Genomic DNA, 13,906 nt, shown 5'->3' with positions numbered 1-13,906 from the left:
CACTCTTGCTCTCTATACTCTTGAGAAGGGTCTCTCCTCTCTTGCTTGGACTACTCTCAATAGCTCCCCATGCCTCTTATTTATCGCTAAATTAGAGAAGAAGGGTTGTGGCTAAGAAGAAGAACTCTTTACAGAGGGGATCTTGGCAAAATCAGCAATCCAAAGCTTCGAAGATGCAATTTGATACTCAGACCACAAATTCGAAAGGGGGGTAAAACCCTAGGACGCCTACTCAGAATTCTTCTAGATCACTCATTCTTCTTCTCTCCATTTTCGAAGTGCTATTTGCTGCATATAAATTGTGATCGCGACACACATGATTTTTCCCATCCTTCTTTTTGCATTAAATGTCCAAAACTGGCTGAAAAAGCCACTTGTTTTTTTTATATGACACCCTGTTCTAGAAGTTTCCATAGTTTTTAAGGATATTTATAATAAATAATATCCAAAATATGCTAGTTTTGTCCAAAATCTAGTATTTTTGGACCAATAATACTAATATGGCTCATAACTCTTGTTCACACGGTAACTTCCATGACGGGGGGCTACAGTCCTTGTCAATTCGGTCGGGTTATGATCCTCGGGTTTTTTTGCTCGAGATCTTTTCTATTTAATGATTTTAGATTTCTTCAAGTCCATTTTGCGAGAAGTCAGGAAGATTGAAATTAAATTCGGGATATCACATCCTCTCTCCCTTAGAGGAATTGAGATGTCCTCATCTCAAATGAAACTGGGGATATTGATTACATAGTGATTCATGGTCAATCCAAGTGGCATCCTCTTCACAGTAGTCTTTCCATTGGACGAGATATTCTCTAAGGGTTTTGCTTCTTAGAGTCTTCTCCCACATGTCAAGTATCTTTTTTGGTTGACGTTTGAGGACTCCTTAACTTGACATTACAATTTGTTGGTCGTTAACTACATGGTCTGGGTTAGGAACATATGCTTTCAATAGACTGACATGAAATACATTATGTATTTTCAAGTTACTAGGGAGTTACAGCTTGTAGGCATTTGGCCCTAGACACTTTAGCACCTTATATGGTCCACAATACCTGGGACTTATCTTCTTGAATTTCCCCAAAGATAAGGAACTTTTCTTTGGGAAAACTCATAGGAAAACCATGTCACCTTCTTTGAAGATGCATTCTTGCCTTCATTGATTGGCATATGCCTTCTGTTGATCCTTGGCAGTTTGAATATCTTGCCTTATCGCCTTCACTTTGCTGATCCATTTCTTCTAGCATTTGCTTAGATGCTTCTACCCATAGGGTAGGATCAGAAAAATTTAATGGGGTAAGACAATCTTGCCCATATAGTGCATGAAAATGAGTCATTTGAATACTTTGATGGTATGATGCATTATTGTAGGAAAATTCAACTAAGGGTAAGTATTGGATCCACCGTTTGGGTTTCCTATTAGAATAAGCCCTCAAAATGTCCTCAATAACTTGGTTGATCCATTCTTTTTTACCATTGGTTTGGGGATGATAAGTAGTATTGAAGCAAAGCTGGGTTCCTAGAGCTTCAAAAAACTCTTCCAAAAGTTTGAGGTGAAGAGAGAATCATGGTTGCTGATGATTCTTTGGGGCAATCAGTGTAACTTGAAAACTTCCTTAACGAAAAACATGTCTGGCGATATCGAAAGCCTTGTAATTGGTTTTTACAAGAATAAGGTGTGTAACTTTTGTTAGCATATCAATGACTACCATTATGGAGTTATATCCTCCTTGTATCGGGGGTAATCCAACTATGAAGTTCATGCTGATATACCCACATTTCATTTCAGGGATGTCAAGTGGATGGAGCTTTCCTGGCATCTTAACACGCTCGACCTTAATTCATTTTGTAGTTTAGGCATTCAGTGACGTACTTGAGTACATCACCCTTGAGTCTTTCCCAATAGAAACTTTTTCTGACTATATTAAGAGTCTTAGCATAACCAAGATGACCCGAAAATGGAGAATTGTGAGCTTCCCATAGTATTTCCCTTTTGAGTTCCTGGCTTGCAAGAATACATAGTCTTGTCTTCTAATAGGAAAGCTCCTCATTTATGGAAAAATAGTTTTGGATTTTAATCCTTGACAGAAATTTCTCTTAACAAGTTTTGATAGCTTGGATCCTTGGCTGCCTCTTCTTTAGCCATTTCTATGAGAGGGTTATTAGGCAATCAAAATCACTGTGGCAAGAGTTCCAACCCTAGAGGGTTCTTCTAGGATTAGAGAATTAAGGACTAATTTATAGCTTAGGGCATCTGCAATCACATTCTCCTTGCTTGGTCTATACTTGATTTCAAAGTCAAATTCTTACAAGGTCTCAATCCATTGACGTTGTCTCATATTGAGATCTGACTGAGTAAAAATCCACTTTAGACTTTTGCAATCAGTGACTAGAGAAAATCTATTACCAAGCACATAATGTCTCCATAATTTAACGGCATGAATTATAGCAAGTAATTATAGATCATGTGTGGCATAGTTTCTTTTGTGGATCTTTTATTTTCTTGAAGCATAGGCCATTGGATATCCTTCTTGTATAAGCACGCAACCCAAAGAAAAAGAGCTTGCATTCGTTATGATTTTGAATTCTTTGCTAAGGTCAGGTAGCCTTAAGATAGGGCCAGTTACCAATAGCTTCTCAAAGCTAGATTGTTTGGTGGACGTCCATGTAATGGAGACCTACTTTTTGAGAAGGTCAGTGAGAGATGCCGCGACTGAGGCATAATATTTAATGAAGACTCTATAACAACCCATTATCCCTAGAAAGATTTGCACTTCCTTGATCGTTGTCAGGGGTGGCAAGTCTTGTACATCTTGGACCTTGGCAGGATCCACTGAAATGCCATCTACCGATACTATGAACTCTAGATATTCAATTTTCTCCTTGAAGAAAGCACATTTCTTGTTTTTAGCATATCGTTTGTGGACCCTCATTATTTCAAGAATTGTTCATGGATGTGGTTCATGGTCTTCTTTATTCTTGGAATACGTTAAGATATTATCAAAGAAGATGAGGGGACAAAGTCATGAAGGTAGGGTCGGAAAATGTCTTGCATCAACCTGTTGAAGGTGGCAGGAGCATTTGCTAACCCAAATGACATCACAATAAACTCCTAATGATCATACCTTGTGTTAAAAGAATTTTTAGGGATATCTTCCTCCCTAATTCTTATTTGATAATATTCTGATCTGAGATCAATCTTTGAAAAGACCTTTGCTCCTTGGAGTCAGTCAAGCAGCTCATCTATCCTGGGGATTGGATATTTGTTTTTCACTGTCACCTAGTTTAATCCACGGTAATTGATACAAAGACGGAGTGTTTCGTCATTATTTTTCTAAAATAAAAGTGGGGCTTCCCATAGTGAATTACTTGACTGGATGCATCCCCGGTCTAATAGCTACTTGAGTTGTTCTTTTAGCTCAATGGCTTCATGAATTGACATTCGGTAAGGTCGTTTGGTGATAGGGGCAATGCTTGGAATGAGTTGAAACTCATGACCTACTTCCCTTGCTGGTGGGAGCTCTATTAGGTCTTTTGGAAAAACATCCACATATTCTTTTAGCCAAGATGGTTGATCCTTGGCTTTACTATCCTGCTCATCTTTGTTGAGATTAATTAGATAGATGGGTAATCCTTTCTTCAGCCCCTTTACTATTCGGGAGGCTTTAGCTAGCTGAACCTCAGGGTTTCTTGCTTCTCCATGAGTGATTACTTATTTTCCCTTTGAGTTTTGGAATGTGATTTGGCCCTTTCTGCAATGGATATGGGCATTATTTGGAATTAACCAATCCATTCTTAGCAAACACTCATAAGCCTCGAGGTTCATAATTAAAAAGTTCATTTTGGAAGAATTGCCACCCAAGCTAAATTTGACCTTGCTAGTTTGTTGTGTTGATAGAACTTCTTTGCCGTTTGCTAACTCCCAAGAAATCTAGGTGCAATAATAGTGTTTATGCCTAGCCTTTTTGCACATTTTGGTGATACGAAAGAGTGGGTACTTCCACACTTGATTAAATTTTGAAAGGGTTTATCTTGATAATCCACTGATATTTGAATTACTAAGAATTGGAGATTTTGACCCTTCTTATTGGGAGTGGTGTGTACTCTAGATCTTTCCATATTGGATTCCATCGTGGGATCTTTATTGTTATTGATCTCCTTTAGGTTTATTCCATCAACCTTTCCCTTGGCATCTTGGCTTTGCTTGTGAAACTAACCTTGGCCAAAAGCTTCGGGCATTTCCTCTTGAAATGTCTTGGTTCCTTGCAATAGAAACACCTTGGAGTCTCATTGCTCCTTCTTGTGGGTATAAAGCTTCCCATTGCATTTAATTTGGCCTTCTTTGTTTTGTTTGTTTGGTATTGTCCTTGGGCTCTTTTTACATAACCTTGGAAGTTGCTCTTATTCTAACTGAATCTATTCAAATTTTTTTGCATTTCTTGGCCTTTGTTCAATCTCTTAAATTATTGGAGATACTCGAATCAATGCATCTTGTAAATCTGATGGTCTCATTGATTCGAGACGCATATTCAAGCATGGAGACCATTACAAAATTTGGATACTTGTTGTGAAACATCCATTGTTGGTGCATATTTTAGAAGTGTTACGAATTTGGAAAAGTAGGCTTCTAGGCTTAGGCTTAGCTGCTTTAGATTGAAGAACTCATTCATCTTCTGGGCTTGATATGTGGGCAGAAGATACCTCCCACATATCGCGTCCTTAATTTTGTCCCAAGTGATAGCACCTTCGGGCATTCTTTGGTCCTCGTACCATTGTTTCCACTAAAGATGGGCATCTCCTATAAGTTTTAGTTTGGCGATCATGGCTTGATTTGATGGTGTAGTCTCCTTGTAGCAGTGAAATAGTCTTCCATAGATTCTATCCATATTTCTACTTTAGTTGGAATGTCCCTTCCTTTACCATCAAACTTTGGTGGCTTGTACTACTTGAGAATAAATTTCTTCTCTTGGGCTTCCGTAGTATTGAGATTTGGGGAAATGTTCTGAGGAATTATGCAATCGTATGATCAATTTTCCCTCCAACCATATTTCAAAAAGATGTTTACTTACTTAATCTACCTCATTAATTTAGGAAGGAAATTATATTCTAATGATCATGGTTTACACTATAAGAGAGAGTTTTAAATTTAATAATAAAAAAAATCTCATCAAGCAGATAATATCTTTCCACTATTTTTTATTATCAAGGAGACAAACAGATAGAAAAAAATAATTCTTTATATCAATAGGAAAGAAATAAATTATTCAAGTAGTTCGGGAGCTCATATTATTCTTGGAAAATATTTTTCTACCACAATCTAGGCATGGCATTGTGATACATCCATCGCATAGTAATTAGGATTCTGAGAATATATATCCAGAAATCTATATTTCAGGGGAAGGTCAGGTAATCCATCTTTCTTATAGTTACGGCAACTGGAGTGTCCTACAATTATGACTCGATCAGCCGATATAATCTTGTAACCTCCTTATAGATGTACCGGTTTAGTTTGACCAATTTCCCTCTATTGAACATGTTTGAGTTTACTCTAGCCTCATAGAAGAGATAAAGCTTGCCAACCTTAAGGACTTCCATCCACCTTAACCTCTTTAAATTATTATGGAGGTAAGCAAGATGGTTTGCATCAATATAACAATACCCTCCACTTAGCATCCATTGCCTTTCGTAATACATAGGTGAAGGATTGTATATCTGATCTAATATTCACATCATTTGGTTTCTCCAACTAAAGCTAGAGGAGTGCATTGCTGACATAAACATAACTAGAAAAATCAAGAATAATTTCCAAGGTTCGTCTTTCTGCCAGAAATCAAGAACATATATCAACAAAAGAATATTTTTACAACTTATGGAAAAGATATTTTATGTTGTAATTATAACTAGTTTTTATTTACTTGTATCGTGTCCTATGTTAATCGTGCTTTAATATCAACTGTAACATGCCGCCTCGTCGTGCTTTTCTTGGCAGTATCTTCTTAGTAGCCCATCGAGAGATGTCCGAGGAAGCGTCGTTCGAGATTTTAATAAAACCCTTGAAGTTTCTAATTGGGTGCTTGAGTCTACCCCGCAGGCAGTGGAAGTTCCGACCGCTCCCACAAGGATCGACTTGAGTTTTTTGGTTAAATCTATTACTAGCAGCTAATTAGTATTAGCGGATTCTAAAGTGATGAAAATTAGAATTTTGGTTTCTAATGATCCATCAAGTGCGATTTTTATTCCTTCTTAGGAAAGCTCTCGGGTTACCAAGACCACCTAGCCATAGGTCTAGATCCGCGTCGGGGGTCCATCCTCCCACTTTCCTTGAGAGAGTAGTTTTAGTTATCTTAGAAGGTATTATTCTCTTCAAGTTCTATTCTCCAACTAATATTGGAACTTCCAGATATAGTCTGGAAATCGAAGGGTAGTTGGTAGTTCGTAAGAGCCTAAGGAGTTTATGACCAGAGCCATCTGGTATCCTCACCTCCTCCTACCAACTAGAGCCCCCTATGATAAGACCTTTCACATCATGATTGGTCTAAATTCACTAACATGAAACCAAAAAATAAAAATCCCTTGGAGTAGGTTTTATTCACGTTGGCCTTGGGGAGGTCTAGCACCATCAAGAATACTACCTCAATCAATGTTCTATGTTTACCGGAATACTGCCTTAGTCGGTGATCTGTACTTAATCCTCCATCTTTTAGCTTAATAATTTTAGGAAAGATCAGTACCTAGCTTACAATCACAAACATCTTATCTCGAATGCATTATACATAAACTTTTAACAAGTTTATTTCCAAGACAAATCTTTTATTTCCAAAAATAATAACATCGAGGCAAATTAGTATAAGTGGCAAAATAACTTTGAGACAAATCAGCATAAGTGGCAAGATAACTTTGAGACAATTCAGTATAAGTGGCAAAATAGCTTTGAGAAAAATCAACATAAGTGGTAAGATAACTTTGAAACAATTTAGCATAAGTGGCAAAATAACTTCGAGACAAATTAGCATAAGTGGCAATACCTTCCAATAGTCTTCCTAGACTTCCTCTTCCTTGGGGATTAGTTTGGATTGAATTTAAGTAAGAATTTTATACTTGAAGATAACTCCCTTGTTTGTGGGTCTTTGCCCACAATATAAGAAAATCTTGGTTAGTTTAATTACGAATAGTATCATTTGGCAATTTACCGAGATTAGCATTCATCGTTATTGTCCATCAGAGATTTTGTTTGATCAGTACAAAAATAAAAAATATTAAATCTATTAGGGACATAATACCTTCCTTGTACTTGCTTATGTTCATCTTGTACAGACCCAAGTTACCCCTTGGAATTTGCGATTAAGATTTCCTCAAAAAAATTATATGCAAGAATAGAATAAAATCTTATTTTACGCATACAACTTCCATTACCTATTCATGGGATGAAGGCATGCTAGCTACTTTTATTTAGGAAAAATAGTACTTGAGGATTCATGACAAGTGCTTGGTTGATGGTATTTGTGGCTTCATTTGTAATCCCCATACTCGCCATTCCGTTTGTAGTAATTGTGTCTGGAACGTTATTGACATCTCCTGCCTCCATGACCTTCGTAGCTTTCTTCTTTGGGACCATGGTCTTTAATCACGATCATAGAAAAAAGAGGAATTCCGCGAATGAGCTTGGGGTAATTAGATTGATGGAATTTTTGATTGACGGGGGGGAAAAAATGATAACCAAGAATTTTGAGAAATGGAGAAGAGTCTTGATTCCACATGGGGGAATAGGATAGAAGCGATGGAGGAATTGAATTCGAGAGCTCGTGGAGTATCCTCCTTGTCTTCTTGACGAGAAATTCCCGTGCTCGCACTTCTCTTGCCCCACTCCCTATTTCTCTATACTGCTAAGAAGGGTCTCTCCCCTCTTGCTCAAACTACTCTCAATGGCTCCCCATGCCTCTTATTTATAGCTAAATTAGAGAAGAAGGATTGTGGCTAAGAAGAAGAGCTCTTTATGGAGGGGATCTTGGCAAAATTAGCAATATGAAGCTTCTAAGATGCAATTTGATGCTCAAACCACAAATATGATCTTGGCTAAGAAGAAGAGCTCTTTATGGAGGGTTGTGGCTAAGAACAAGAGCTCTTTATGGAGGGGATCTTGGCAAAATTAGCAATATGAAGCTTCTAAGATGCAATTTGATGCTCAAACCACAAATATGATGGTTCAATTCGAGAAAATATCGGGTTACGATCCTCGGGTCTTTTCTTGAGATCTTCTCTATTTAATGATTTTAGAGTTCTTCAAGTCCATTTTGGGAGAAGTCGGAAAGATTGAAATTAAAAGTCGGGATATCACATCTTCATCAAGGAGATATATCAAAACTTTATGGATTAGAGACTCTAAATTCAACTACAATGTTTGGACTTTTTAATTTCAAGTCATCAAAATTAAGCTTTGCTTTAGTATTTCTTATCATCCACAAAAATGTCCAAACTAAAAGGGTGAGCCAAATCATTGAAGACATCCTAAGGTGTTAATTGTGGAGAGAATTGAGATGGTGTAGTGAATATCTACCACCTTTGGAATTTGTTTATAATGTTCTCTACTAGTAGATGATCAAGATATCCTCATTTCAAGCCTTATATGGACAATAATGAAAAATACACTTACACTTTTAGACTTATTTATTTCAAGCCATGAGAAGATAAATTTTCTTTAGTATTTCTTGTTACTTGAAAATTGATGGATAGACTAAAAGAGTGAATAAAACCATTGAAGATGTTGTAAGATCCTCCTATGAAAAAGAATCGAGATGATGGATCAAACATCTATCTCTAATGGAATTTGCTCATAAGATTGCCTACCAATAGACAATCTCACGATGTCTCAATTTTAAACTTTGTATGGAAAGAATGACATGCAGCTTTGAAATTTTCGAGTCCCACTCTCAAGGTGGAGAAATCTAAAGTGATGCTTAAATAAATAGACCAACGGATTTAAGTCATCCAACATGGAAATAAAGCTATCTAAGATTGGTAATATCCTATGTAGACTCCGTTAGGACCATACAAACCTCCAAGGAAGATAACTTGATTTTCCTAATGTTAAGACAACCTAAAAAAATCTCACTATCCTTAGGGACATGTAAGAAGGTTTATGAGGTATTGTTGACCTTATAAAGTAATCAAAGTGATGGAAAAGAAAGCCTAAAAACTCAAATTGCCACCTTATCTCAAGGTATATAATAAATATATTTCGTGTGTCTAAGTCAAAACACATGATGATTGAAACATACTCGACCCTAAATTTGTTAAGGTGGGTAGTTTGGTAATCATCTAGGGACTGATCATATCCTCCACCATTTGAGCTATCCTTGAACATATGGATTTAGGTAGCTAGGCATTTTCTAGGTCCACCTCACATCAAAGCATCTAGCCTCATCCCATGAGGATCAATATGTGAGTTTCCAAAGATGCAATTATGGTATTTAGTAGTGATCTAACATTGAGATTTGGAAAAATACATTTTCTAACTTGTTAAAGATCAAGGTAGGCAAAAACCATACTTGGTTCAATGAGTGAGAAATGAGGGGGATTTGAGCATCAACCTCTCTACCCATAAGGAATAGTCTCACATCAACCCCCTAAAATAATGCTTAATCAATTCTAGAATTGACTCTAAGGAAGGTCACACTTATTGGCCTTTTTTTAAGCTTTGGGGGAAAGCCACCCAACTAACTGGGTCCACCTAATTGTAATATCATGGCTACTTGAAGGTCTTGCCATGTAAATGAGAATAGGGGACCTCTTTTAAATATTTTTATAGGGGGGAGTCGTCTTTTAGTGTGGGTTTAGTAACAAGGAGCCATTTTTATTTTACCTAAGAAGTGTTTTCCATTTTTATCTATTTTGGAATAAAATGAATTTTCAATTAATTTAGTACAAAATCTTTCACTTTGTTTTTTATTTTTTATGAGAATGTGAGGGGGAGAAAGGGGGAGGGGAGGACTTCTAAGTTTTTTACTTTATTTTAAGTTTTTAAAAACCAAAAAATGAAAAACTTGCCTATTTTGGGTGACGGGGAGTGTTAGGAGGGGTTAGTGCACGGAGGGGAGCTAACGTAGCCATGAATGTCATCCGAAAGGACAATAAAGGGATCTGAGACTATGTCATGCATGTGTGAAGTCTTTGGAAAAGAGTCCCTATTGCTAAAAGACCCACACCTAGAGTTGTATCTACAGTGCTTATTAATTGCATAAAAAACAAAGAGTTGTATAAAGCCATGGCAATCAATTCTAGCTTGTAGAGAGACATATTGGCTTGTCTTTAAGACAATCCAACTATTAGGTATTCGTACAATTCACGTAAAAGGGAGACTATTCATGGTGAATGGAAAAATTTGGGCATGAAGCTATCCCCACAAGTCAGCCACTCATTTTTCTTTAATGCCTACTTTTTCTAAAGGCTTTAGCCTTCTGATTGTTTTTTGAAAAGTTTTCTCTATTTTTATTCTTTTAATTATTTTTATTTATTTTTCATGTGTGTGTGTGTGTGTATGTAATCAAAATTAATAGTTTGATATAATGTGAAAAAATATTTAAAATTTATCAAAATTTAAGATAAAAGTCGAGTCACATTAACAAAGATTACAACTTTATATATATATATATATATATATATATAAAAAGAAATTAAAAATCATTTTGATCATTTTTTAAAGTTATTCAAAATTTAAAATAATTTCAAAATTTTAACCATTATTTAAAAGTTAATGGTTAATAAAATAATTTATAAAATAAGTATTAGATTCATAAAAAATTGAAACTAAGTCATAAAAAATCTAAAATAAATTATTTTAATTTAGAAAAATATATTTATTTTCTCTTACTTTATATACATATTTTCCAAAAAGGGTAAGGTAGACCAACATATTGTTACCCTTACAAAGAACCAAAGGAGGCTACTATCCATGCCTTGCAAAGTGTCTACCATCAATGTTGCAAATGCCTCTCTTTGCCAAAGATAACATGAAAAATTCATCATGACTTTACCAAAATGTATTTTCATTGATAACTTAGTTTAAATTATTTTGAGAAAAAATGGATGGAGAGTAAGATTGAAATGAGTATATTTGACTAAGGAGCTTTGGGTATGCTACATTCCCTTTCTCTTAGAGAACTCAAGTTATCCTTATCTTGAGAGAAACTCAGTGTGTCCTTTTTCGATGATGGATTTCTCAATCTAGGTTGCCTCTTTTGCTGGAAAGTCTTTCCATTGGATTAGATATTTCCATAAAATATGATTTCTCAAGGGGTTTTCCCTAATTTCTAATATTCTCTCATGTTGGACTTCAAGGATCCCTTGAGTTAGTATTACAATTTGTTCATTATCAAGGATATATTTTGAATTGGGAACATAAGATTTTGGTAGGCTTATATGGAATACATTTTGGATCTTTAGATGAGGGGTAAGGCTAGCTTGTATATATGTATTCCAAGACATGTTATGATTTTGAATGGCTGACAATACTTGGAACTAAGCTTTTTAAAATTCACAAGAGGTAGAGAGATTTTCTTGGTTTGAATCCTCAGGCAAAGAGATCAACTTCCTTAAAGATTCGATCGGTTCTCTTTGATCACTGATGATCCCTTTCGAGAGCCCATGTAGTCAAAATATCTCCTTGATGAGGATCTTGGTGATGTTAGAAGCTTTATGGGCTGATTTTACTGGAATAGCATGAGCTGCCTTTGTAAGCATATCCACTATCACTAGGATAGAATCATATCCTAATTGAACAATGGGTAAACCAACTAGAAAATCCAAGCTAATATATTCCCATTTCATTTGAGGAATATCAAATGAGTGTAATTTTCTACTAGGAAGTTTGATCCTTTGACAACTTACGTATCTAAAGGTGTATATTCACATAGTTGGCCAATAGTAGCTTTTCTACACCACATTCAAAGTTTTGGGACACTCTAGATATCTAGATATGTGGTTGTCATGAGCTTCCCATAAAATCATATTCTTTAGTTTCTAGCTTTTAGATACATAAAGCCCCTGCTAATAAAATAGCAGCTCATTTTATCTTTGAATTTAGCCTTCTCTTTTGGGGTCTTCTTTTCTAGATAGGTAACCCTCTTCACTTCAAGCAGTGAGATGAGGCTTGCAAGGCTCCCTTGCCTTCTAGGGTCCTCAATTATTAGAGTGTTCAAGAAGGCCTTTTGAGCAAGAGCATCGGCAACCACTTTCTCTTTGCCAAGGTGATATCAGATCTCAAAGTCAAATTTTTGCAAGATGATATCAGATCTCAAAGTCAAATTTTTGCAAGACTTCTATTCACCTTCTTTACTTCATATTGAGATCCGATTGGGTGAGGATTTATTTTAGGCTTTTGTGATTCGTGATGGTCCATGTGATCTTGGTTTGCTTCCTTAGAAGTTCAGGCAGGGGAATTGCAATGAGGGCATTGTCCTTGATGAAAATACATAGACCTAAGAATCCTCAAATTCTCAGAGAGTCTAGGGAGATGGAAACTCTTAAAAATCCATCACTTCAGTTGGGTCAATCGGGACTCCCTCGATGAATGAAACAATGAATCCTAAGTACTTAATCTTCTTTTTGAAGAAGGCGCATTTGCTCCACTTTGCATAAAGCTTAGTTTCCCTCAATGTTTCAAAAATGCTTTAGAGGTGGTTCAAATGGTTCTTCACTTCTCTAAAATAGGTCAGGATGTAATCAAATAATAGAAGAATAAATTCATTGAGGTACCGTCTAAAATATCATGGACTAATTTGTTGAAAGTAGTGGTGTATTAGTCAACCCAAAGGACGTTACAATAAATTAAAAATGGCTATACCTCATCTTAAAAGCAATCCTTGAGATATCCTCGTCCTTATTCTAAATTTGATAGTAGCTTGACCTAAGGTCAATTTTTGAAAATAGCTTCGCTCCTTGAAGTTTGTCAAGCAACTTATCAATTCATGGGATGGGATATTTATTTTTAGTAGTTACTTGATTCAATCTATGATAGTCAAGGACGGGGTACTTATTTTTAATGGTTACTTGATTCAATTTACGATAGTTAGGGATGGGGTACTTATTTTTAATGGTTACTTGATTCGATATATGATAATCAATGGAACACCTTAAAGTCCCATCATTTTTCTTTTGGAAGAGCAGGGGGCACCCCATGGTGAATTTCTAGGTCAAATAAATCCTTGCTCTAATAGTTGTTTGAGATGTTTTTTAAATTTTGATGGCTTCTAAAAGAGACATTTTGTATAGCCTCTTTGCCACTCATTTAGCTACTAGGGTTAATTTAATTTCATGATCTATATCTCAGCTAGGCAATTTGGTTAGATTTTTGAAAAACACATCGGCATATTTGCTAAGCCATGATGGTTCTTTAGGGTCCATAGGTGAGTTTGCCTTGTTTAGTTTGATTAGATAAGTGGGTAATCCTTTCCTTATACCCTTAATTATTTGCCTTGCTTTTGCTAATTGTAATCTAGATTTTCCTAACCTTTTCCTAAGCTTGGACTAATATTGCCTCAATATTGTTGATGGTAATTGTTCTTTAAGTCGCATGGATAGTACCTCTCTCTAACTCCTCATAGATGGCAAGATCCTCTTTTTCTTTTTTTCTAGCAAGGAAATAAGCTCGACCACCCATCCCTTGTCTTTCTTCCCATCCTTGCACCTCAATTGTTGAAGCTTCCCTTGGTTGGAGTGTTAGTGTTGTTCATTCGAATGGGACATTGGGCCCTAAAGTGGCCCGGTCATATCTAAAGTAACGAGGTTGGGCCCCTTGATTGGTACTTACATGTTGAGGATTATTGTTGTTGTTGGTTTGATTGTTAGGGCCATTATTAAAGGTTGAGGATTATTGTTATTATTGGTTTGATGTTTAGGGCCATTATTAATA

This window comes from Lygodium microphyllum, chromosome 29 (genome assembly GCF_053477565.2).
Source record: "Lygodium microphyllum isolate KBCC chromosome 29, Lygodium_microphyllum_v1.1.10, whole genome shotgun sequence".
Classification (NCBI taxonomy): domain Eukaryota; kingdom Viridiplantae; phylum Streptophyta; class Polypodiopsida; order Schizaeales; family Lygodiaceae; genus Lygodium; species Lygodium microphyllum.
This window is presented reverse-complemented; position numbering follows the sequence as displayed.